Source organism: Larus michahellis, chromosome 3 (genome assembly GCF_964199755.1).
Source record: "Larus michahellis chromosome 3, bLarMic1.1, whole genome shotgun sequence".
NCBI classification, from domain to species: Eukaryota; Metazoa; Chordata; class Aves; order Charadriiformes; family Laridae; genus Larus; species Larus michahellis.
The window spans coordinates 12,365,451-12,389,820 of NC_133898.1; the positions used below are offsets into that span (position 1 = coordinate 12,365,451).

Sequence of the window (24,370 nt, forward strand, 5' to 3'; positions counted from 1 at the left end):
CTGCAGCCCCGGGGACGAGGCTCAAGGAGCCGGGCGTTTCTGCGGGCGCTGCACCCTGCTGTTGGCTGCCCTGGGCTTCCCCCCGTTGTCTCCGGCTCTGCTTTCTGCCAGCGCTGGGGGCACCACAGAATGGCTTGCCTGCTTCCTAAAGCTGTCCTGACCCATGTCTGCAGCTCATGTGTGGTGTCCACGTCACACAGCCAATTTGGGGGTGGCAGCTCTTTCTTGTGGGACCCTGGGAATGGGGGCCAAGCAAATCCCATCCCTCCCTTTCGGACTTCATCTCCAAGAAGACTCAGTGCAGACGTACCATGTGCTGGAGAGCATCCTGCAGGAAGGTGACCGCCGTTTGCAGAGCAACGTAGAGACCCGCCTGTCAGCAAAGGCACCTGGTGGCTGCAGAACAGCCCAGGTGAGCTGGTTCTCTTGGAGGCCACCACAGGAACCTTCCTCTGTCCCTCGTTTTGGTGAGATATGGAGCAGTGCAGAGATGTTTCTCAGGCATTCAGGCCTGAGGAGGGTTTCCCAGGGCCCCCGTGAGAGATCTTGCTCCCAGGAAGCACCTCGCCATAATGCTGAGGCTGTATCCGCCCCCCTGGAGCTGGCTACAGCTGCCCTGAGGGGTCTCACAGGGAGGACAGGGTCATCTGACACAGAAATGGTGAGCTGAAGCCCGGTGGCCACGGCTGGCTGGTTCAAAGTCTCCGAGGGCCTCAGCCTTTCTCCCCAGGAGTGTTTAAGCCAGGTTTTACTGTTGTGTACAGGATCTGGGTGTGTTGGCCCCAGCTTCCTGGGGTTATGTTATTTTTACATTCTCTCGTGTTCTGCATGGTCTTTTTTTGTGGAGAGTCCTCTTTTTCAGCTTGTTTACCATTTTAAGGCTTAGACAGGGGTCTTTGTTTTGTGTACAATGTTTTGTCTGTTGGGTTTTTTTCTGTTTTGGTGGATTTTATTGTGTTTTCTATCTTGAAACCATCATTCCTGGTCCAATATGTCTACTGCAGGTTGGGCAGTGCCACTTCTGGTGCAGTCTGACTTGTTTCTGACTTCTGGCTCATAAATAATGACTGCCAGAGAACTATGTGTACTTCTAAATTTCCGTGGACTTCCAAATTCAGGGTCGTTTTCCTGCCTTGAGGAAGAGCCATGGGAAGACACCAGCCACACGGAAGGACCAGGCTTTTTGGTTTTTGCTTTTGAGTTAGAAACCTGCAAAGAGGCTGCTGTCCTTAAGTTTAGTGACATTTTGTAATGCAACTGAGTATTGTGTGACTTGAAACATTGCTGACAAATCACAGAATGGTTAGAGTTAGAAGGGACCTTAAAGATCATCTAGTTCCAACCTCCCTGCCATGGGCAGGGACACCTCCCAGTAGACCAGGTTGCTCAAAGCCCTGTCCAGCCTGTTCTTGAACAATTCCAGGGATGGGAAATCCACAGATTCTCTGGGCAGCCTGATCCAGTGGCACACCACCCTCAGCAAAAAGAATTTCTTCCTCATATCTAGTCTAAATCTACGCTCTTTCAGTTTAAAACCGTTCCCCTCGTCTTATTACTCCACTCCCTGACCAAGAGTCCCTCTCCACCTTTTCTGTAGGCCCCCTTTAGGTACTACTGGAAGGCCGCTATAAGGTCTCCCCGGAGCCTTCTCTTCTCCAGGCTGAACAACCCCAACTCTCTCAGCCTGTCCTCACAGCAGAGGGCCTTGAGCCCTCGGATCGTCTTCATGGTCTCTTCTGGACTCACTCCAACAGTTCCATTTTCTTTTTTATGTTTGGGGCCCCAGAGCTGGAGGCAGTACTTCAGGTGGGTTCTCACAAGAGCAGAGTGGAGGGGCAGAATCACGTCACTCGACCTACTGGCCATGCTTCTTTTGATGCAGCCGAGGATATGGTTGGCTTTCTGGGCTGTGAGTGCACATTGCTGGGTCACGTTGAGCTTCTCATCCACCAACACCCCCAAGTCCTTCTCCTCAGGGCTGCTCTCAAACCATTCTCCTCCCAGTCAGTATTTTTGCTTGGGATTGCCCCAACCCATGTGTAGGACCTTGCACTTGGCCCAATTGAACTTCATGAGGTTCGCACAGGCCCACTTCTTCAGCCTGTCCGGGTCCCTCTGGATGGCTCCAGCCTCCCCTCCAGCAGCTCAACCATGCCACACAGCTTGGTGTTGTTGGCAAACTTGCTGAGGGTGCACTCAATCCCAACATCCATGTCACCGATGGAAGATGTTAAATAGAACACCATTCATCACTGCTCGCCACTTGGTCATCAAGCCATTGACCACAACTCTTTGAGTGCAGCCATCCAGCCAATTCCTTATCCACCGAGTGGTCCATCTGTCAAAGCCATGCCTCTCCAATTTAGAGACAAGGATGTCATGTGGGACAGTGTCAAATACCTTGCCCGAGTCCAGTCAGATGATGTCAGCTGCTCTTCCCTTATCCACCAACACTGTAACCCCGTTGTAGAAGGCCACCAAATTTGTCAGGCACCATATGCCCTTAGTGAAGTCATGTTGGCTGTCACCGATCACCTCTCTCTTTTCCGTGTGCCTTAGCAGAGTTTCCAGGAAGATCTGCTCTGTGATCTTGCTGGGCACTGAGGTGAGACTGATCAGCCTGTCTGTGGAGGAAAACCGATTGTCTTTAGGCATAGGAATGAATCTATGGAACGGTCCAGGCATAAGACTCCCCTTTTCATCTCTATGGCCCTAAGAGCTCTATTGGCATTTCCAGTCCCCAGCCCCTGGAGAGCGTGTGAGCTTGTCAATAGGTTTGCTCTCCAGGCATAGCCAGGGATCTCCTTTCAGACTAGTGATAAACCCATCTTGGTGGAAGGGTGGTAGCCTTCCTTTCTTCAGTGAAAAGTCGTAACATAGATGCCCGTTCCTGTACCAATGAGCATTCACTGGGACAGATTCCCGGGAGGGTATTTCTGGTAGAGGATGGGCTTTTAGTGCGTATCCAACGGTGGGGCTTTTTCCCCTCTGCTGCTGTAGTTTGGACTGTGGTGACAGGCAAGTTTCAGAATGAATATGGAATCCATATTCCACCACAGGCTTATGAGCAAGGCTACCATATTAAAACCTGGGCTTCCAAATGACTATTAACAGGAAAACCAGACACCAATAGCAAAATTAAGGATCCCTTTTGTACAGAGGACAGCACACGCAAAACACATTTAAAGATCTAAAGCAAGCAGTTGTGGAAGCTCCCTCCTTAGCCCTGCCAGACCACGACAAGCCTTTTATATTTCTGCTCTGCAAAAAAGGGAATTCAAAGAATTCATGTCTCTCTGGTTAATTCAAACTAGATGATCAACTTAAGAGGGGAGATAGCACTTTAGGCTGCAACCGATTCTGCCCTACTTGTGAAAGTAAGCGCAAGTCCCCAAAATGTGATCCAAATTCTAGCATGGCCAGTTTTGTTTCCATTTCAATGTAAAGCCCTGAGCAGCTGAGAAGCCAAGACATGGAGAGAGGTGGCAGGCTGTCTTCTGTGTTTGGTCAGTCTTGAGCACTAGCAGCATTTGGTGAATCATTTTTAGGTGACACGTCTGAAAGCCACGGCGCAGAGTGTTCATGCTTTAGCCATGTGTTTTTGTTGCAGGGCAAGCTCGTCTCACTTCAGAATCTGGTTTGCACAGGTGAGACTTCGCTGTGGTTTGTTTTCTCCAGAGATCTCTTGGTTTTGTAGCCTAACGGAAGCAAACGCAGCTTAAGCTAGATAGGAAAGAACCTCATGCATTTGCAGGCTCTCCTTTAGCGACTTTTGAGACCAATTTGCTGTTGGCATTCAAACTTTTTTACAAAAATGAAGACTATTTTGCTGCTTGTGTTTGATTATCAACCTGAAGATTTCTTGAAAAGTCCTGTTAGTATGTTGAGATGATAACAGCGTGCTGTTACATACAGAATTTTGCATTTATATCTGCAAAAGCATTCTCTGGAGTGCTATGTAATTACAAATTAATATACATTCTTACAAATTGGCTCATTTTTTTTCTTTGTTTATGTTGTTACAGAATACACAGATGACAATGCCCTGATTGCTAAGAACTCGTCGGTAATTGTTAGAAGAATCCCTGTTGGAGGAGTTAAAGCTGCTGGCAAAACATCTGCTATGTGAGTGTCCATAAAGCACTGAATTCTTTGTTAGCGGTTTAAATGTGTGAACTTTTTAAATGGATATTAGTTTACAGAGGCATTCCAATTGTATCTCCCTTGTGAAAGCTGCAGTAAATGTTTGTCGTCATGGGGTAGATGTTAATGTATCTGTCCCGAAGTAGACTGACATTTTTAGGCCTGCTGGGAGATGGGCTTCAAACTCCATCAACGGTAACTTTTAAGAGGATTCTACTGGATTTGTTCTTGGGGTTGGCTGTTCTGAGACCCAAGTTTTAGATCATGTTTCCCCTCCGTGGAGAGATCCCTTATTATACGTGTTTGCTTTTATTGCTTTTATAGGAACAACAGATAGCCATTGTAGTGTAAACTTATAATTTGTTTCCGTCTCAGAAGAGATGCCTTCAAGCACTCCCTAGTAATTCTGGACACCGAAGCATTGTGCTTATAAACATGGCCTTGCTTTGGGGGTGAACTTATGTATTTAAATATGTGTGCTTAGTGCTACCTTGTCAATGCATCCTCCGTTTCTGGCTGGATGGCACCTTCCCCGGGTATTTTCATGCTGCCCCAAAATGAGAGGATAGATGCTGCTGGCATCAAAGATCAAATAAACGCCTGTACATGGGGATAAGGACAGACCAGCACTGCTGTGCTAATGTTGAAAATTAACCAAGCAGGTGCGCTTTTTATTCCTTCAGCTGGAAACATGGCAGAAACCACTGGTAGAGGGGTTGATGTTTGGGAATGATGAAAGTATGCTGTAATGGTGGAGAGGCCTTCAAACATGCGTTACTTGCCTTGTAGTATGTTCTTCAAGGTAAATGAATGAAGAAACCATTGTGTGGCAATCTAAAGTATTTCCTTGTGCTTCCTCGCCTTCAGGAGGTACGTGGCTCTAATTGTGAGCCTCTAATGGCGAGCCTCTAATTGCAAGGGGTCGGTGGCTCAAAGGCCCAGAAAGGTGCTGCCTGGAGCCTGGGCTAGCACTTGTACATGAGGATGGGCTGGGTTTTTCCTTTGCATGTCAATACATGCTTTCATTTCCCAAAGGTCAAGCCTTTCTTTAGTATACCACCACTTTGAATTTACATTTGGAAAGGGGGCCGCATTTTTTTTCAGGTTTCAAAACACTGTCATTCTGCTGCTAAAATCTAGATCAGTAACCGAGGGAAATACTTGACTGGTAATGGTCTAGGTCTGGATTCGGCACTTGGCTTGAATACTGTGTGAAACTGTGCGTTTCAAAATAGTCCTTGTAGTATAAAACTTACTGTGTGTTTGGTTTAATTTTTCATCTTTATTTGAAGTAGAACTGCTTTTTCTTCACTAGAATGGTGTGAGGCATTACAGTAACCCTGGATCACTGGATCTGATCACTTGGGTTGGAGATAGTTTAACTCACCTAGTGACCCCAGCAGTTAATGTACTGCATTTATGTAAGCCACATTTATAGTATTTGATCTAATTCAGATGGGGTTTTATTTCTTGAAAAGAATTATTTTTCTCCTTGTTTGCTAGCATGTGTATAAACACAAATCACGTGTTCATAAAGAAAGTTACCGTTCTTTTAGCCTCGTGTGTTCCCTGCCATGTCTGCATTATATTTCTAAGTAGCATCTTACCACCAGCTAACAGAGGTGTCTCAAAAAAGCCGCCAAAAAACAAAAGGAGGGAGGGAAGAAGCCTTGCATCGCTCTTTACGTGTCCTCTCTCTCACTGTAAATCAGTGCAGCCTCAGGTGCTTCTAGTGTTGGAGAGACAATTAACTTTAATCTTAAATCTATCTCAGGTCTTGGTCAAAAGTGTGGGGATTTTGTTTTGTTTTATTTGAAATACACATGTTTCTGTATGTATTTCAAAGCAGAACCTGGATCTTAGTGTGGTAGGAGCAGATCACTGGAAAGCTTGCCAATTATTGTTGTACAGTAAAGCGGCAAACAAAAATTAGTTAAGATTTTTTAAAAAAGGATGCACAAAAGCTTATTCTTTGGCTATTTCTTCCTTGTCTTGCTCTTACGTTAGCTGTCATTCCACGCTTGCAAATGTGTGCTGCTCTCCTCCTGTTACTACAGCCAAAGCAAGGAAGTGGATCCTTTTAGTATGGCTGCAAGTTTAGTAACTGCAAGGATCTCTGTCAATGGTAAACACCTTCGTTTCAGCAATTTGAGCAGCTTATTATTTTTCTAGACGAAGTGGTGAGTTATTTTTATTGTCTGATGTTTTGGATTCCTGTTTTTATTTGGACTTTGTGGGGTATGGCAAACTTGGCATTTTTTAACCTTATTGAGCAGAGGGGCAGAGTTCATATTTCAGGGCCGATATGACGGTGCTTTATTTTGACAGTCAGCTATACTCTGTTCCTAAAAGCATAACCATGTGCCTTTATCAATGATGTGAAATTAACGGTTAGTTTACAAACTACACTGAAGATAAGTTTCCCACAGTGGTTCTTCCTTCTCAAATAAATATTTTTTTAAAAACCTTTTCAGCTGAAAATTGACAGCTGCCTTACCCCTTCGACTTTTAAGCATTTGTGAGCATTTGACAAGGGTCCCTCTCTGAGATATTTGGGAGCAAGCAGTTGATCTCAAGCGGGTTTGATTCATTTAGTTTCTTCTCATTAACCACATGGGCACTCCTAAGCTCTCATAGTTTTGGACTTTGTTTTGAACAAAGACAAATTACACTAGGTTTGAAACGCCTCTTTCAGTGACGCTCAGAGGATATAGTGCTACTCTCAGACTAGAGTTAGAGGTTAACTATCACTGTGTTTTGATTGTGGAACTTGAATATGTGTTTTGTTTTTTGTGAACAGATTGATGACTCTCCTGCACCTCTTTCTCTGCCCCAGCTTGTGAAGGTAAATATATATACATATAATCTTGTCAAATACTTACCCCCCCACCCCCCAAAAAAAAAAAAGTGTTTGCTTTGTATTTTTAAATCTTATGCTGTGGTCTATAGCTGGATAGCTGTTGTAATGTGCACAACATTTTAATTTAATTTTTAATAATTTAAAGTATTTCTTTTAACTTTAAAATGTGTGTGTGTTTCGATACTATCCTGTAAAGAGTAGTTCCCAGTTTGGGCAGAGAGAAGGGGAGTACCTTATCAGCCTCAACGTAACGTTGCAAGATTACTCATCTTCAAGACACAAAAAAGAAACAAAAAAGAAGCCCTTCAGACACTGTTTACCGTTTTTCATATGTCTCATTAATTTTGCGTTGGAAACTACGACATTTTTTACAGAAGAATGGAATTGGCTGCAAGTTATGGACATTCCAGGGGACTTTGCCACAGCCAAAATAGAAGCATTTCTGTAACACAGACATTTGCATGGCTATTTCTCAATTGCCAGTCATTATAGTTACAGATCCATTCTTTGAGTGCTGCACAACTTCATAAATTCTAGTATATCTACAGTGAGCAACACAAACTAATTTGTTGGCACGCAGAATGTGTAAATTCTGAAAATGTACCTGATCATTTATTGGAATATACCAATGTGTATGTGTGGCATATTAGCACATGTGACATCCTGAAACTGTTGTAACACTGTATTTTGCTATGGACCTGCTTGCATTTTTTGCTCAACAATGTGTAATTTGTCTGGGAAAGTACTAGTGGTTGCACCTTGTGAAAAGGCATAGTGCTAGCCAGTGAAAACACTAGTCTTTAAAGGTACAAAGATTAGAGAAGGCAGGGCCTAATGCAGCAGAGCTAGTTCTTTCTTCTGAAAATAAAGGCGGGAGTTCATTTCCAAGAAAGAGAAATCTTTTCCTGATGGTAGCTTCTTCCCTCTCTCACTGCAGTGTGAGACACATTTCCTAATGTGTACATTTCGGGGGTGGAATAAAGAAAAGAAGAGTTTGGAAGGTAGCCACCCAAAGACATTGGTCTCCATCAGTGCTGTCCCTAAACGTGTCCTGTCTGTGAGGTTCTGTAACCTCATGTGAAGTTTTACTCTAAGATGTGAAAAACTGTCCAAGTGGGGTACACGTTTAAGCTTTTGAGACAATTTAAGTATTTCAGAAAAATACGGCAGCTCAGAACTCTTACTTTCTCCAACCTCTTTAGTGCACACTGGCTTAGCATGGAGGCGATGTGTTAACAGTCTTCTGGTTTGTTATTACGACGTATTAAATGCCTTATTTCAATTTTGGTCTATTCCTAGTAATGTTTTGTGGGATTTGGACATAGTTTGTAAACCGTTTGGGTTCCAACAAGTGAGTCAAGCACCTGTAAAGTTTTCTGTAAATGTTAAAGGAAATGATTTCAGAGATGTCCATCTGGATTAGGTTACTGTTGAGAAAAAACTATGTCTAAGAAACAACCATTTAATAAAATGTAGAAACTAGTTTGTTGCTTTTGTCAATGAATGCATATAAAACCAAAAACATGAGTGGCTGATCTGAAGGATGGGTACTTGAAGGTCCAAATCATTGACAGTCACTCCTTTAGACCCTGCTTGTAACTGGACTTGTGTGTAATAAAATCGTTTTAAGAAATGCTACTTAAATAAATCCAGCGGGCTTCAATAATTTGAAGATCTAGTGCTGCACAAGGCTTATATTACAATTTGTATGTTAAAAGGACACAGTCAACTGGAAAAAACCTGCAGGTTTTGCTTACTGTAGTTAAATCACTTAATGTGAAGAAGTTAGTAGGGGGATTACACGCCATTTGGACTGCTGAGAGCACATGATGGTCAAACTTCTACCACAGAGAATCTTTTGTCTTGCTGAGGGATTATAAAAAGCTTGATTCCTTTTAACGCTTCTGTGTCTGAAGCTGAATTTCAGCAAGCAGAAACAGCTTCCCCGACTCGAGTTGAGTGTCCTTTTAATGCTGCAAAGCATAAATAACAATAGTTGCATACATCTTTCTCCAGTAAACGTACAGTGGATATCTCCTCCTTCCAATAGTCTGGAGCTTAAAAATCAGTTGAACAGTACTGGATAGCGTATTTTTTTCTACACATAGCTTCAGTCTGCTTGGAAGAAAACTGGATTGGTTACACGAGTCTTTATGTGAGGTGCAAACAGAGCCTAAGGTTTTCAGTGCCCAAGAATGCTCTTTTCCAATAGGTTAATGGGCACATGAACATCATGTGATGGCGTAAGGACTCCCCAGAACATCTTCAGGACAACAGTATTTTCTGTAAGCAGCTGTTTTCATGCAGCCTCAGCTAGCATTGTGCTGCTGTTTACAGGATGGGGTGAGTGGTGTCGTCTCTGGCTGTGTGGGCGCAAATGTGTTTCTAATGCGTATGTCAAATGCTTACCTGTTAAACAGACCGACAATCTGGCTGAAGCCAATGCTTCCGAAGAAGATAAAATAAAAGCTATGATGATACAGTCTTGCCGTGAATACGATCCAATCAAGTAAGTGTCGATAATGTCAAATCTGTTCTTTGAAGATTCTGGAAAAATTGTAGAGAAGTTTGTTTTAACGAGAGAGACACATGCATACCTTTTTCTTCTTTTCTCAAAAACGTTTTAGTTACATGAAGAAACCCTGGGATACACCTCCACCATCCTATATATACTTTCGTTGCAGAACACCTGGCCACTACATAAAGAACTGCCCAACAAATGGGGTAAGACTGTGGGGGACTTCTGGTGTTACTTAGCTTTTCATTTTTCACGTGGCAGTTACATAACAAATACATGAACACTCATATTAAGAATTGTTTCTCTTGGGGTGAAATACAGAGGTTATAGGGCAATGTTGCAAAACCTTTCAAAATTCAAGGGAAACCTGGAATTTAAAAGGTAAAATGTTCTTTTTTCTTGGTTGTAGATATTAAATATGTCCGTAGATCCTTCTCTGTGAGCTGTCATGCGTATTTTTGTATATTTCAATACTATTGAAAATCTTTCTGGTTTTAATGCTTTTTAATGACAGTTCACAGTTTTTAGAATTTCGTATAAAACAAAGATGTTTCTCTTGACCCCACCTATTGAATATTTGCATGTTTTAATTACACAAGTCTCTGGTTGAGTATTCATGCCATGTAACGTTAGTCGTCGAATGCATATGCAGCCTTCGTACATATTGATGGTGAACGTAAGTTTCTCCAGTGACTGGTTCAGAGCCCTGAACTGGGTTCTCCCTCTGAATTGCGCTTTGGAGGAGGAGCAGGTTTGTGTCTCTTCTCCGAGTGGATGGTGAGCTAAGCAATATGTAATCCTTGCAGAAGCTGAAGTTTAGCAAAAGAATGTCCACTGAGTTCAAAATGCTGCTCAAGTCTTTGAAACATCCCGGCTATATTCCTGTAGGAAAATAACTATTTTAGTTGAGTAACCCTTAGGCTAGGTAAAAGGAGAGGACTAAGGGCTTTTGCTGCTTAAATTAATCATCGAAGCGGCATTTTAAGTGTGGGTCTTAAGATGAGCTATGTCTGCATTTCTTTTCTTAACAGAACAAAAATTTTAAGCCAGTTCCCAGAATTAAGAAGAGCGTGGGAATTCCAAGGAGTTTCATGACGGAGGTGAAAGATCCCAATACAAAGGGTGCTATGCTGACAAACAGTGGAACATGTGCAATACCAATTCTTAATGCATAAGTATGGAACTAATTGGACTGACCAAAAAGTGAAAGAGAGAAACCAAGCATAAATGTCTGAGTGGCAATGCAACCAAGTTGGCCAGCATCTGTAACTACAGGGGAGGAAGCATTGTCATTGTATGTTAACCTCAAAATCTGTGATACTTTCTCATATTAAAATAGGGTGGTCCTACTGTTCATGCCCCTGGAACTTCAGAGCTTGGAAAAGTTTTCCTGTAACCATCGTTAACTTTTTTCTTTTTCCTTCCCCACCCCACCCTCCAGGGAAGCTTATGCTAAAGGAAAGAAGGAGAAGCCTCCCTTCTTAACAGCGGAGCTGTCCTCCTCCTCCTCAGAAGACCCTATTCCAGATGAGTTGTTATGTCTCATTTGTAAAGAGATAATGACTGATGCAGCTGTTATTCCCTGATGCGGAAACAGTTATTGTGACGAATGTAAGTGTTACTCCCGTGTTTGTTCATTCCAAACACCACATCTGATTTTCTGAAAGCAGAAACAGGAGATGACAAAATTTCTTTGTTACCAGTTCTATTCCATACTTAAGTGTCCGCTGAATAGGAAAGGACTCTTCTCGTATAAAGCAAAAAAAAAAAAAGACAGAAAGTTTTTTTCCTTTTTTACGTTTCTAGTTAAATCCTCTTTACATGCGGAAGGACAAGCATGAGAAGAGTGCATAGCTGTGCAGGTGATTACAGTATTAGATATTGAATGCATTTAGTTTTTTTCAAAGCCCTTTCTCTGATACAAAACCATATAGCCAACTCTGGTTGGCTAAGTATAGCCAACCTTACTGTGGTCTGCCACAAACCGATAGTTAGGCATTTAATCCACTTTCTTCTCCATGGGAGAGCTGGTTAAACCCTTCAGAACTCAAGCCTTCCGATGTTCTTTTGAGGTGTGTTTTATTCATTAACCTGGAGGGTGGTGACTTCTCACTGTGCTAGAGAGTGGCAAAAAGAATAGTCGAAACATCCAGATGCAGCTGTCTTCAAATGTTATGTTAGTGAAATATCAAAACTGCACAGTTATTTGCTGCATCCTAGAAATGTTTTACACTGTGAAACATTTATAGCTTCATGCTCTCAATTCAAGACCCTATTCACCCATTAATCATATATGTCTTTTTGCGATTGATTGGAGCCCACAAAATTTCCTTACGTTGGCTAAACCTACTTTGATGATTCTAATTATGCACAGGCATTAGAACAGAATTGCTGGAATCTGAGGAACACACATGCCCAACATGTCATCAGACAGACGTTTCCCCTGACACTTTGATAAGTTGGAAGTGTGCCTCCTGCAAGAATTTTCTCAGAAGTATTGCTTGTTTGGTTCCCTTATCAGTCATTCTGTACAGGCTTACCCTGAGAGAGGAATGCTTTTTCCCCAAGAGCCCTTTCATTTGAAGTGGCTAGCAATTCCTAAAGAAACCATTTTGTTATGGCAAACCACCTTGAGTGCGTTAATTTCTCTTTAGTACTGAGGAAATCGTATTTTCATGAAAAGTGTAAAAGCACAATTATGCGTAAAATAGGCCAGGTGTTTTCACATTACTTCTTTCTACAGTATTTCTATCATCAATCTTATGATAAGTCAGAGTCCTCCTCAGTAATACACAGCGTAATCAGGGACACATACAGATTGGATAATAAACTCTGAAACACTGTAAATGTGAAGTATTTACAAACATGACCATCTAAGTTTGCAACCCATGAAGTCATAGGAAAATACGTGAAAAACCTGTACTATTGTTTAGGGCTTATATCCTTTGACTTTGTGCCTTGGATGCAAACAGCCACTCTGTCATTGACAGGCTTGAGAGGTGAGCCCATGCCAACCTCATGAAGTTCAACAAGACCAAGTGCAAGGTCCTCCATCTGGGTCGGGGCAATCCCAAGCACTGATATAGGCTGGGCAGTGACTGACTTGAGAGCAGCCCTGAAGAAAAGGACTTGGGGGTGCTGGTAGACAAGAGGCTCCACGTGAGCCATCAGTGTGCACTAGCAGCCCAGAAAGCAAATCGTATCATGGGCTGCATCAGAAGCATAGCCAGCAGGTCGAGGGAGGTGATTCTCCCCCTCTACTCCACTCTCGTGAGACTCCACCTGGAGGACTGCATCCAATTCTGGAGCCCCAACTACAAGATAGATATGGACGTGATGGAACATGTCCAGAGAAGGGCCACGAGGATGATGAGAGGGCTGGAACACCTCTCCTATGAGGACAGACTGAGAGAGTTGGGGTTGTTCAGTCTGGAGAAAAGAAGGCTCCGAGGAGACCTTATAGTGGCCTGCCAGTATCTTAATGGGGCCTACAAGAAAGCTGGTGAGGGACTTTTCAGGATGTCAGGTAATGGTAGGACTAGAGGGAATGGATTAAAACTAGAGATGGGACGATTCAGACTGGACGTTAGGAAGAAGTTCTTCACCATGAGAGTGGTAAGACACTGGAACAGGTTACCCAGAGAGGTGGTGGAAGCCCCATACCTGGAAGTTTTTAAGGCCAGGCTGAACGGGGCTCTGAGCAACCTAATTGAGTGGGAGATGTCCCTGCCCACGGCAGGGACGTTGGAACTAGGTGATCTTTAAGGTCAGGGAACTGCTGAAGAGGGTACAGCAAAGGTCCCTTCCAACCCTAACAATTCTATGATTCTATGATTTTTGAGGCTGCTCCTGGGGAAATTGAGAAAGTGTCGTTTTGAGGCTGAAGGCACCACGAAAGCCTGGAGCCCCAAGGTCTGTGGGGCCATGCAAGCGGTTCCCAGAGAGCTTTAGAACAAGCCACAGTTTTCCCTCCTGGCTCTTTGGGCGTGGGAGCAATCTCTGGACATATGGAAATTCTGGAGGCCAGCCCTGGGGCGAGTGAGAAATGGTGGTTTTGAGGCTGAAGGCACCAGGAAAGCCCGCAGCCCCAAGTCTGTGGGGCCATGCGAGCAGTTCCCAGAGAGCTTTAGAAAGAGACACAGTTTTCCTCCTGGCTCTTTGGACGTGGGAGAAGTCTCTGGACGTTTGCTATATTTGAGGCCGACCCTGGGGCAAGTGAGAAAGGGTGGTTTTGAGGCTGAAGGCGCCAGGAAAGCCCAGATGCCCGAGGTCTGTGGGGCCATGCAAGCGGTTCCCAGAGAGCTTTAGGACAAGCCACAGTTTTCTTTCTTAGCTCTTTGGGCGTGGGAACAATCTCCAGACATATGGAAATTTTGGAGGCCGGCCCTGGGGTGAGTGAGAAAAGGTGGTTTTGAGGCTGAAGGCGCCAGGAGAGCCCGCAGCCCCAAGGTCTGTGGGGCCATGCAAGCGGTTCACAGAGAGCTTTAGAACAAGCCACAGTTTTCCCTGCTGGCTCCTTGAGCGTGGGAGCAATGTCTGGAATTTTGAATTTTTGAGGCTGGTCTTGGGGCAAGTGAGATAGGCTGGTTTTGAGGCTGAAAGCGGCAGGAAAGCCAGGAGCCTCAAGGTTTATGGGGCAATGCAAGGGTTTCCTAGGGAGCGTGAGAACAAGCCAGGGTTTTCCCTCCTGCCGCCTTCATCGTGGCAGCCATCTCTGGACCTTCGAGGCTTTTGGCACCCGCTACTGGGGTCGGGGGCAGAGGTGGGTTTGAGGCTGAAGTTGCTAGGAAAGCCTGGTGTCCTGACGCTGGTGGGGCGATGGAAGCGGTTCCCAGAGAGCATGAAAACAAGCCAGGGTTTTCTTTCCACTGCCTTTGCTGTGGCAGCCATCTGCACACCTTTGGGATTTTTGGCGCCCGGCGCTGGGGACAGGGCCGCAGGCAGGTTTGAGGCTGTGGTCACTAGGAAAGCCCGGCTCACTGAGCTGGTTGGGTTATAGAAGTTGTGCTGAGAGAGAGGAAGAATGAGCCAGGGTTTTCCCTTTTGACATTGTCACCGTGGCAGCTATCCCAAACATTCGGGATTTTTAGCGCACGGCGCTGGGGCCAGGGGCAGAGGCAGGTTTGAGGCTGAGGTTGCTCGGAGAGCCTGGTGCCGTGAGGCTGGCAGGGCAATGGAAGTGGTTCCCAGAGAGCGTGAGAACGTGGCAGACATGTCACTCCTGGTGCCTTTGCCATGGGAGCCATCCCCCGACGTTCGGGATTTTTGGCGCACGTCGCTGGGGCCAGGGTCAGAGGGTCAGAGGCAGGTTTGAGGCTGAGGTCACTAGGAAAGCCCAACGCCCCAAGGCTCATCAGGCAATGGAAGCGGTTCCCAGAGAGTATGAGAACATGGCAGGGTTTTCCCTCCTGCAGCCTTCACCATGGCAGCCATCCCCAGACATTTGGGATTTTTGGCGCACGGTGCTGGGGCCAGGGGCAGAGATGGGTTTGAGGCTGAGGTCACTAGGAAAGCCCGGCACCCCAGAGTTTGCTGTGCAATGGAAGCGGTTCCCAGAGAGCGTGAGAATGAGACAGCATCTTCCTTTTTGATGACTTCGCTGTGGCGGCCATCCCCAGACGTTCGGGATTTCTGGCGCCCAGCGCTGGGGCCAGGGGGGAGGCAGGTTTGAGGCTGCAGTCGCTTGGAAAGCCTGGCGGCCCGAGGCTCATGGGGCAATGGAAGCGGTTCCCAGAGAGTATGAGAACAAGGCAGGGTTTTTCCTACTGCCGCCTTCGGTGTGGCAGCCATCCCCCGACATTTGGAATTTTTGGCGCACGGCACCGGGGCTAGGGGCAGAAGTGGGTTTTAGGCTGAGGTCGTTAGGAAACCCTGGCACTTCAAGGCTGGCGGGGCAATGGAAGCAGTTCCCAGAGAGCGTGAGAACGAGCCACAGATTTTCCTCCCGTCGCCTTCACCAGGTCAGCCATCCATGGACATTTGGGATTTTAGCACCCAGTGCTGGGGCCAGGGGCTAGGCCAGATTTGAGGCTGAGGTCATTGGGAAAGCTAGGCCAGTTTTGAGACTGAGGTCATTAGGAAAGCACTGAGGCTGGCAGGGCGATGGAAGCGGTTCCCAGAAAGCATGAGAACAAGCCAGGGTTTTCCCTCCTGGTGCCTTCGCCATGGCAGCCATCACTGGACGTTTGGGAATTTTGGCACACGGCGTTGGGGCCACGGGTGAAGGCGGTTTTGAGGCTGAGGTCGCTAGGAATGCCCGGCGCCCCGAGGCTGGCGGGGTGATGGAAGCAGTTCCCAGAGAGCATGAGAAAAAGCCACGGTTTTCCCTCCTGGCGCCTTCGCCGTGGCAACCGTCCCCGGACATTCAGGATTTTTGGCGCCTGGTGCTGGGGCACAGGGCTGGGACGGGATTGAGGCTCAGGTTGCTAGGAAAGCCCTGCTCACTGAGCTGGCGGGGTGATGGAAGAGATTCCCAGAGAGCATGAGAACAAGCCAGGGTTTTCTCTCCCACCCCCTTTGCCGTGGCAGCCATCCCTGGACGTTCAGGATTTTAAGTGTCCAGCGTTGGGGCACGGGGCTAGGCCAGTTTTGAGGCTGAGGCTGTTAGGAAAGCCCAGTGCACCAAGGCTGGCAGGGCGATGGAACTGTTTCGCAAAGAGCTTGAAAACATGGCAGGCATTTCCCTCCCGGCTCCTTCACCGTGGCAGCCATCCGTGGATATTCGGGATTTCTGGCACCTGGTGTTGAGGCCAGGGGCAGAGGTGGTTTGAGGCTGAGTTCACTAGGAAAGCCTGGCGCCCCGAGGCTGGTGGGACAACGGAAGCGATTCCCAGAGAGTGTGAGAATGAACCAGGGATCTTCCTTCCGCTGCCTTCACCATGGCTGCCATCCCTGGGTGTTTGGGATTTTTGGCACCCGGTAATGGGGCACTGGGCTAGGCCAGTTTTGAGGCTGAGGTCGTTAGGAAAGCCCTGCACCCCAAGGCTGGAGGGGCAATGGAAGCAGTTCTTAGAGAGTGTGAGAACAAGCCAGGATTTTCTCTCCTGGCGCCTTCGCCATGGCTGTCACATGGAATGTGCCAGGAGGGAAAAGTGAGGCTTGTTCTCACTGTCTCTAGGAACTGCTTTCACTGCCCCAGGAGCCTCTCTGCTAACACTCTCCAAAGAGATGCGCACAAAACCAACAAACATCTTGCGATATCTCCTTCATGGAAAGTGCCAGGAAGGAAACGTAGGGCTTGTTCTCACTGCTTCTGGGAACTACTTTCACTGCCCCAGTAACCTCCTTCTAACACTCTCCAAAGAGCTGCACTCAAAAACAGAAAAAATATTGCGGGTTTTGCTCTCACTGTCTCTGAAAACTCCATTCATTACTCCAGTAACCTCTATTCTGATATTCTCCCCAGACATGGGCTCAACACCAGCAAACATATGGAGATTGCTCCCACATGGAAGGTGCCAGGAGGGAAAAGTGAGGCTTGTTCTCAGTGTCTCTGAGAACTGCTTTCACTGTCCCAGAAACATCTGTGGTAACACTCTCCAAACAGCTGCACTAAAACCCATGAAACCTATTTGCAGATATATGCAAATTTTTCAAGCCAGTCCTGGGGCAAGTGAGAAATGGCAGTGTTGATGCTGAAGGCGTCAGAAAAGCCTGGAGCCCCAAGGGCTGTGGGGCGATGCAAGGAGTTTCCAGAGAGCTTTAGAACATGCCACTGTTGTCCCTCCTGGCACCTTGGGCGTGGAAGCAATCTCCGGAATTTTGCGATTTTTGAGGCTGGCCCTGGGGCGAGTGAGATAGGGTGGTTTTGAGGCTGAAAGCGGCAGGAAAGCCAGGAGCCTCAAGGTTTATGGGGCAATGCAAGGGTTTCCCAGGGAGTGTGAGAACAAGCCAGGGTTTTCCCTCCTGCCACCTTCACCATGGCAGGCATCCCTGGACATTCGGGATTTTTGGCGCCCAGCGCTGGGGCCAGGGGCGGAGCCGGGTTTGAGGCTGAAGTGATTAGGAAAACCCAGCTCACTGAGCTGGTTAGGTGATAGAAGTCGTTCCTAGAGAGCGGGAGAATGAGCCAGGGTTTTCCCTTCTGACGACTTTGCCTTGGCGGCCATCCGTGGACGTTCGGGTTTTTTGGCGCCCGGCGCTGGGGCACAGGGCAGAGGCGGGTGTGAGGCTGAGGTCGCTAGGAAATCCTGGCACCCCAAGGCTGGTGGGGTGATGGAAGCAGTTCCCAGAGAGCGTGAGAATGAGCCAGGGTCTTCCCTTTTGATGACTTCGCTGTGGCGGCCATCCCTAGATGTTTGGGATTTCTGGCGCCCAGCACTGGGGCCAGGGGGGAGGCAGGTTTGAGGCTGCAGTCGCTTGGAAAGCCTGGCGGCCCGAGGCTCATGGGGCAATGGAAGCGGTTCCCAAAGAGTATGAGAATGAGGCAGGGATTTCCCTCCTGCCGCCTTTGGTGTGGCAGCCGTCCCCCAACATTTGGAATTTTTGGCGCACAGCACTGGGGCTAGGGGCAGAAGCGGGTTTTAGGCTGAGGTTGATAGGAAAGCGTGGTGCCCTGAGGCTGGAGGCGCAATGGAAGCAGTTCCCAGAGAGCGTGAGAACGAGCCAGGTTTTTCCCTCCTGGCGCCTTCACCATGGCTCAAAACCAGCAAATGCCTGAGGATTGTTCCCATATGGAAAGTGTCATGATGGAAAATTTGTGCTTCCTCTCACTGTCTCGGGGAACTGCTTCAATTGCCCCAGTAACCTCTGTGCTAACGCTATCCCCAGAGCTGCGTTCTAAAACAGCAAATGGCTGAGGACTGCTTCCACATGGAAAGTGCCAGGAGGGAAAAGTGGCGCTTGCTTTCACTGTATCTCGATGCTGCTTCCATTCCCTCAATAACCTCTGAACTAATACTGTGCCCAGAGCTGGGCTCAAAAACAGCAAATGCCTGAGGATTGTTCCCATGTGGAGAGTGCCAGGAGAGAAAAGTGGTGCTTAATCTCACTCTCTCTGAGAACTGCACTCACTGCTCTTATAACTGCTCTTATAACTGCTCTTATAAGAGTGCTAACACTCTCCCCACAGCTGGGCTCAAAAACAGCAAACGCCTGAGGATTGCTCCTACATGGAAAGTGGCTGGAGGCAAAACTGGTGCTTGGTCTCACTATCTCTGAGAAAGGCTTTCATTGCCTTTCTTACCTCTGAACTTACACTCTCACCAGAGCCGGGCTCAAAAACAGCAAAGGTCTAGAGATTGCTCCCACTTGGAAAGTGCCAGAAGGGAAAAATGGTGCTTATTCTTACTCTCTCTGGGAAATTATCTCATTGCCCGTGTTAACTTAGGGCTAACACTCTCCATAAAAGTGGGTTATAAAACAGCAAACATATAGAGATGGCTCATACATTGCATGTGTCAGGAGGGAAAAGTGGTGCCTGTTCTCACTCTCTCTGGGAAACGCTTTCTTTGCCCCTGTAGACTTGGCAGTAACACTCTCCCCAGAGCCAGATTCAAAACCAGCAAACATATAGAAATGGTTCCCACATGGAAAGCGCCCGGAGGGAAAAGTGGTGCTTGTTCTCACTGCGTCTGCAAACCGCTTTCATTTCCCCACTAACCTCCATGCTAACACTCTCCCCAGAGCCGGTCTCAAAAACAGCAAACATGTGGAGATTGCTCCCAAAGCAAAGGTTCCAGGAGGGAGAACTGGTGCTTCTTCTCACAGTCTCTGGGAATTACTTTCATTGCCCCTCTAAACATGGTGCAAACTCTCCCCCTGGAGCCAGACTGAAAACCCGCAAACATATAGAGATTGCTCCCACAGCAAAGGTGCCACGAGGGAAAACCGGGACTTGATATCACTGTCTCTGGGAACCGCTTTCATGGCCCCACGAACCCTGGGGCTCTGTGCTTTCCTGGTGACGTCATCCTCAAAAACCAGCTATATCAGTCTCCCCAGGACTGTGGTCAAAGAGAGCAAATGACCAGAGAGTGCTCCAAGGTGCCAGGAGGGAAAACTGGTGCTGCTTCTCACTCTCTTTGAAAACACCCATCATTGCCCCTGTAGACTTGAGGCTAACACTCTCCCCAGAGCACGACTGAAAACAGGAAACATCCAGGGATTACTCACTCATGGAAAGTGCCAGGAGGGAAAAGTGGTGCTTGTTCTCACTCTGCGAACCACTTTCATTTCCCCACTTACCTAAGTGCTAACACTCTCCCCACAGCAGGTCTCTAAAATAGCAAATGTGGAGATTTCTCCCAAAGAGAAGGTGCCAGGAGGGAAAAATGGTGCTTGTTCTCACTGTCTCTGGGTACTGCTTTCATGGCCCCACAAATCATGGAGCTCCACGCTTTCCTTGTGACGTCATCTTCAAAATCGACCTTTTTTCATTCTCCACAGGATTGGGCTCAAAGAGAGCAATCGTCCGGCTAGTGCTCCCATGCCCAAGTAGCCAGGAGGGAAAAGTGGTGCTTGTTCTCACTGTCTCTAGGAACCACTTTCGTGACCCCATAAGCCTGCTGGCTCTGCGCTTTACTTGGGAGTTCATCCTCAAAAACCATCTTTTTCCTGTCTCCCCAGACCCAGTTCAAAAGGATAAAACATCTGGAGGTTGCTCCCACACTGAAAGTGCCAGGAGGGAAAACTGTTGCTTGTTTTCACGCTCTCTGCAACCACTTTCATTGCCCTACACAACCTGGGGCTCCGCGCTTTCCTGGTGACATCATCCTCAAAACCACCTTTCTTCACAGTAGGTTTTCACTATTGCTCTTTTTGATCTCAGAACAGCAGAGAGTGGAAAATATGTGGTTTGGGGATGATGTTGCCAGAAAAGAGTGGAGCCCCCAAGGTTTGTGGGGCCATGTGGGGCTCTACCTGTGCAATTATCTAAGCTCTCCAAGCACAATTGCTTATGTCCTAGATGCATTAATATTGTTTTGACAGATGGTTTTTAAACTTCCAGGTACATTGAGAAATCCTGATAGGACATTCCATCAATTAATGTGGAATAAAATTATCTAGTCACAGCACTCCAGACTTCATTAATTAAAGCTTCTCACTGAATTTAGTAAGCCATAAATCCTGGACTGTGTTTTGCTCCAGTGATATTCACTCTGACTATTCTTCTGTATAGCTGAAAGTGGAAGTAGGTTATCTCTGAAAATAACAGCAAAAAATGAAGTATTAGTTTCTGAGCTTTTGTGGTTGGATTCTGTCAAGCTTCAACACCAGTTGTGCACTATTTTTACCCTCAATAAAAATAAACATAGTCCAAAAATGAAGTAAAAAAATGCTATAAATACAGTGCAGGGGGCAGACTTAGCAATGCAGCTGCTGAAGGCAGATTTGATAAATTGGAGTAAATTAATTTTGAATGAAGCTTACATTGATATGAAATTTAAAAGGTCAAATCATTTTCCAGTAGCTCACGATTAACCCCTGACGTAACTCAAACCTCTAAGTAACCACGTTTCTACTTTAGAAATAAGACCTAAAGAATAATAAAAAAGAGAGTGAAATGCCATAGTAGTTACACTTATTTAGGTGTGCAGTCCCTGACAGTTTGATTTTATTTTTTTTTCAACAAGACTGGTCCTAACATCTGTTAGGAAGTACCAATGCAAACAACTCCATGCTTTATGTTCAAAGTGATCAAATGCAAGAAAAACTGTACAGCCCTCCCTCCTGCAATCAGCAGAGCAGCAAGTAGTCAATTACAATAATTTTGATCATAAACCATTGTGGGAGGGTGGAGGCAACCCATAGTGTTTCATATACTGTAGGAACAGAAAAACGTTATAAGCAGAATGCCATTTTTAAAAAAAAAAAAGATTTTTTTTTCAATAAAACAATATTAGAAATCTCTGCTGGATATCTTGCAAAGATTATTATTTCATGTACAAGCAATAGCACCGAGACTACATTCTCATTTTACCAGATATTGTTCAAGTACCTAGAGACAGGCAGCAAAGATGGAAAGAAAGCAAAGTACAAATAGTGAAGTGGATCTGGAAAGGTCACTGATAGATGTGGGTTTTTTTCTGGTTACTTTTCTGAATTCTAAGATACACAATGAAAAGAGCAAAGGGAGAGAGACCCATTATAATAATCTGAAATTTCTAGAGCAGATTTTTCTGATTCTACAGATTAATTACTTGTGAATTTGTACTTATGAGTTCTATTAGGACAGGAATTAAAGTGTAACAAATGTGGCTGCTTTGTGAATATGTGCTGGGTGTGTGGATTAGCTAAACAACCACTTGTTTGACAGTCTTGAGTGTTAGGCAATTTTATTCATACTTGAACAAAAATCCAAGGTGGCTGCAAAATCCTCAGCTCCCAGTAAGGAGGTTATACCCAACTCAAGGCACCTAACTCAGCTGAACTGGTAATTTACTGAGGCTGCTATCGTGCATCGCAGGGTCAGAATGCAGTGCTGTCACCAATAGCACACAACTGGGCCAGAACACTCTCCCTGCTCCCCTCCTCAGCTGCAGTTGTTCAGGCAACAAGCTCAATCAGCAGGAGAAAGGCACAGAAGGAAACTGTAAGGGGTGGGAGAAGAGAGATTTCCCAGGGGCTATAGAAAGGGCAGAGGAAAGAGGGGGAAGAATATCGGTACATAACTCAGAGAAGGTATTTGCCCTTGTTGCATAGACAATTGAGAGAGGGTACCTGAGGCTACTTCAAAGCACTTCAATTAAGCTTTCCCTCTCTTGGCTTTTGAAAGAGGTGAGCATGTCAAATGAGGTGCCTGGTGTTGGATAGTGTTAATATCCTCCTGTATACTGGAACAATATTCTTAAGGAGTCATTTAGACGCCTTTACCTGGTAAATTTGGTACAAGGCATCTGATCTAGTCAAATGCAAGCTGAAGTTTGTGTTGGGCCAACCGCAAAACTGTTCTGGCACACACTTGCATTGTTCAGGGGAGTGATAGGATCTCCAGGAGCCATTGTCAGCAGTCGGAACATCTTCTACCCTTGGCTGTCAGGAGATCATGCTGTGTATTTCAGGGCTCTTGCCATAGGAAGGTTTTTGGCTTACCAAGTAGGAAAAGATGGAGCCTATGATCATCCTCCTTTAGGAGCAGAGAAAATATTTTTTAAAAAGAAGAATAACGCCACACACTTTCCATTACTGTTTCTACAAATACATTATCCGTGTTGATACCATTGTCAAAGCTGTTAAATATAAGGACTTGTTACTGAAATTTCTTTAAACTTAACACTGATGAAAAATAACTGCTTCTTAGTTCTAAACATTACCTCTTCATTATCATTTGTTTTAATAGCTCGTATTTTTTATTTCATTAGTAACAGAATATGAACACTCTGTAGGCTTTACTGCATTCTGTCTCTGCAATTCTGATTTCCAATGAATTAATATTGATTGGCTGAATTAACATTTTTTTTTATCATATCTTACGAAGGATCCAGGTTTTCCTTCACATACATTTTATTGCTGTTCTCTGTTAGCTGCTTTGTGCAAAAAACCCTCTACATTATGTCTGGCAGTCAACGTAGGAGGCATTTTTTTTTTTTTTAAAGTTGCGTTACAGTCAAAGTTTCTATCAACAACTAGATCTTTCTTCTTAATTGCGATGAATGATATTGTTTGGATCAACCCGTTTGTTCTCGTAGTAATTTTTGGAAAGTTCTGATATGAATTCTTCCAGCAATAGCTACAAAAATCTTTATCACAACTGTATGATTAGTACTTCTCATGTTGGCCAATATTATTATCTCGTTGCTTTCCCTATAGAAAATTTACATATGTTGTCTCTCATTGTAGATGGTAAATTCTTTGGAACACTGATGTCTTCTGTTCTATATATAGTATCATGCAAATGAAGTCTTGTTTATGATCGGGGCTCTTGTGCAGCATGATAATAGAAATCATAACCTCTTCCTGTATATTTTTCCATTAAAATAGGTGGCGGTGGCAGAAAAATGATGTCAACAGACTTGTTAATACTGTTTGGGCTGGAGTGCGTAGCACTCCTAAAGGCTACAGTATGCTGATGGAAGTGGTTTTGCCACTGCTTCAGAACAAATATTCATTCAATTTTTTACACTTACCTCCTCATTTGATGTCCAGCTCTTGAAAAGAACAGTTGGCAAAATTCCACCTGTATCAGGCCATGTAGAAGAAGTAGAATCCATAAGAGGAACAAATAAGGGTAGGATGTGGTAAGATAAGTGGAAAGCTGTCAGAAGGGGAAGAAAAGTTAATTAAGAATCACCTGGAAAGTGAAGCAAAGAACTCTGTCATGAGAGCACTGTGGAAGGAACAGGAAGCGAAAGCTGGCAAAAGGGGTGGTGATTCTAGGAGTGCTAGGAATCCAAGGCACTAAATTAATGTTTAATGTCTTATGGCAGAGCATCCATAATTTCACATTGACGGAAAGCTGCAATTTTGTACCATAAATATGCAATATTATTCCATAAAAATTGAAGTTTCACATCATCAGCTACATAAATAGTTGCCTTTGGTTTGTCTCCCTTTTCATCAGTGCAAGAAGATGAAGATGGCCCAAGAACAGGAAGAGCGGAGAGGGAGAGCATATTGCATATAGGGAGGAAAAAGCTGCACAGAAAAGAAAATGCCGAAAGGAAAGCTGAAAGAGGAGACCATATGGAAGTGAGGAAGGAGGAAAGATAAGGGGGAAGTTTAGTATTGTTTCCAAACTTTCAGATAGGAGAAAAAAAGAACAGGTGACAACCCAAGGAGAGGATATAAAATAAATTTAAGGAAGCACAGACAGTCTTTGAACTGGAAAAAAAAATAATGCAGCTGTTCCTGAGTAAACAGCAGGGGGTGCTCAAGAAAACAACCACAAATTCATAAAAAAGGATTGATGG

General features: G+C 45.4%; 1 pseudogene; it reads left to right on the top strand.

The window, feature by feature from the left end:
* The first annotated feature begins 241 nt into the window (after positions 1-241).
* On the top strand, positions 242-24,170 carry LOC141740046 (E3 ubiquitin-protein ligase RBBP6-like; annotated as a pseudogene).
* The last annotated feature ends 200 nt before the right edge of the window (positions 24,171-24,370 follow it).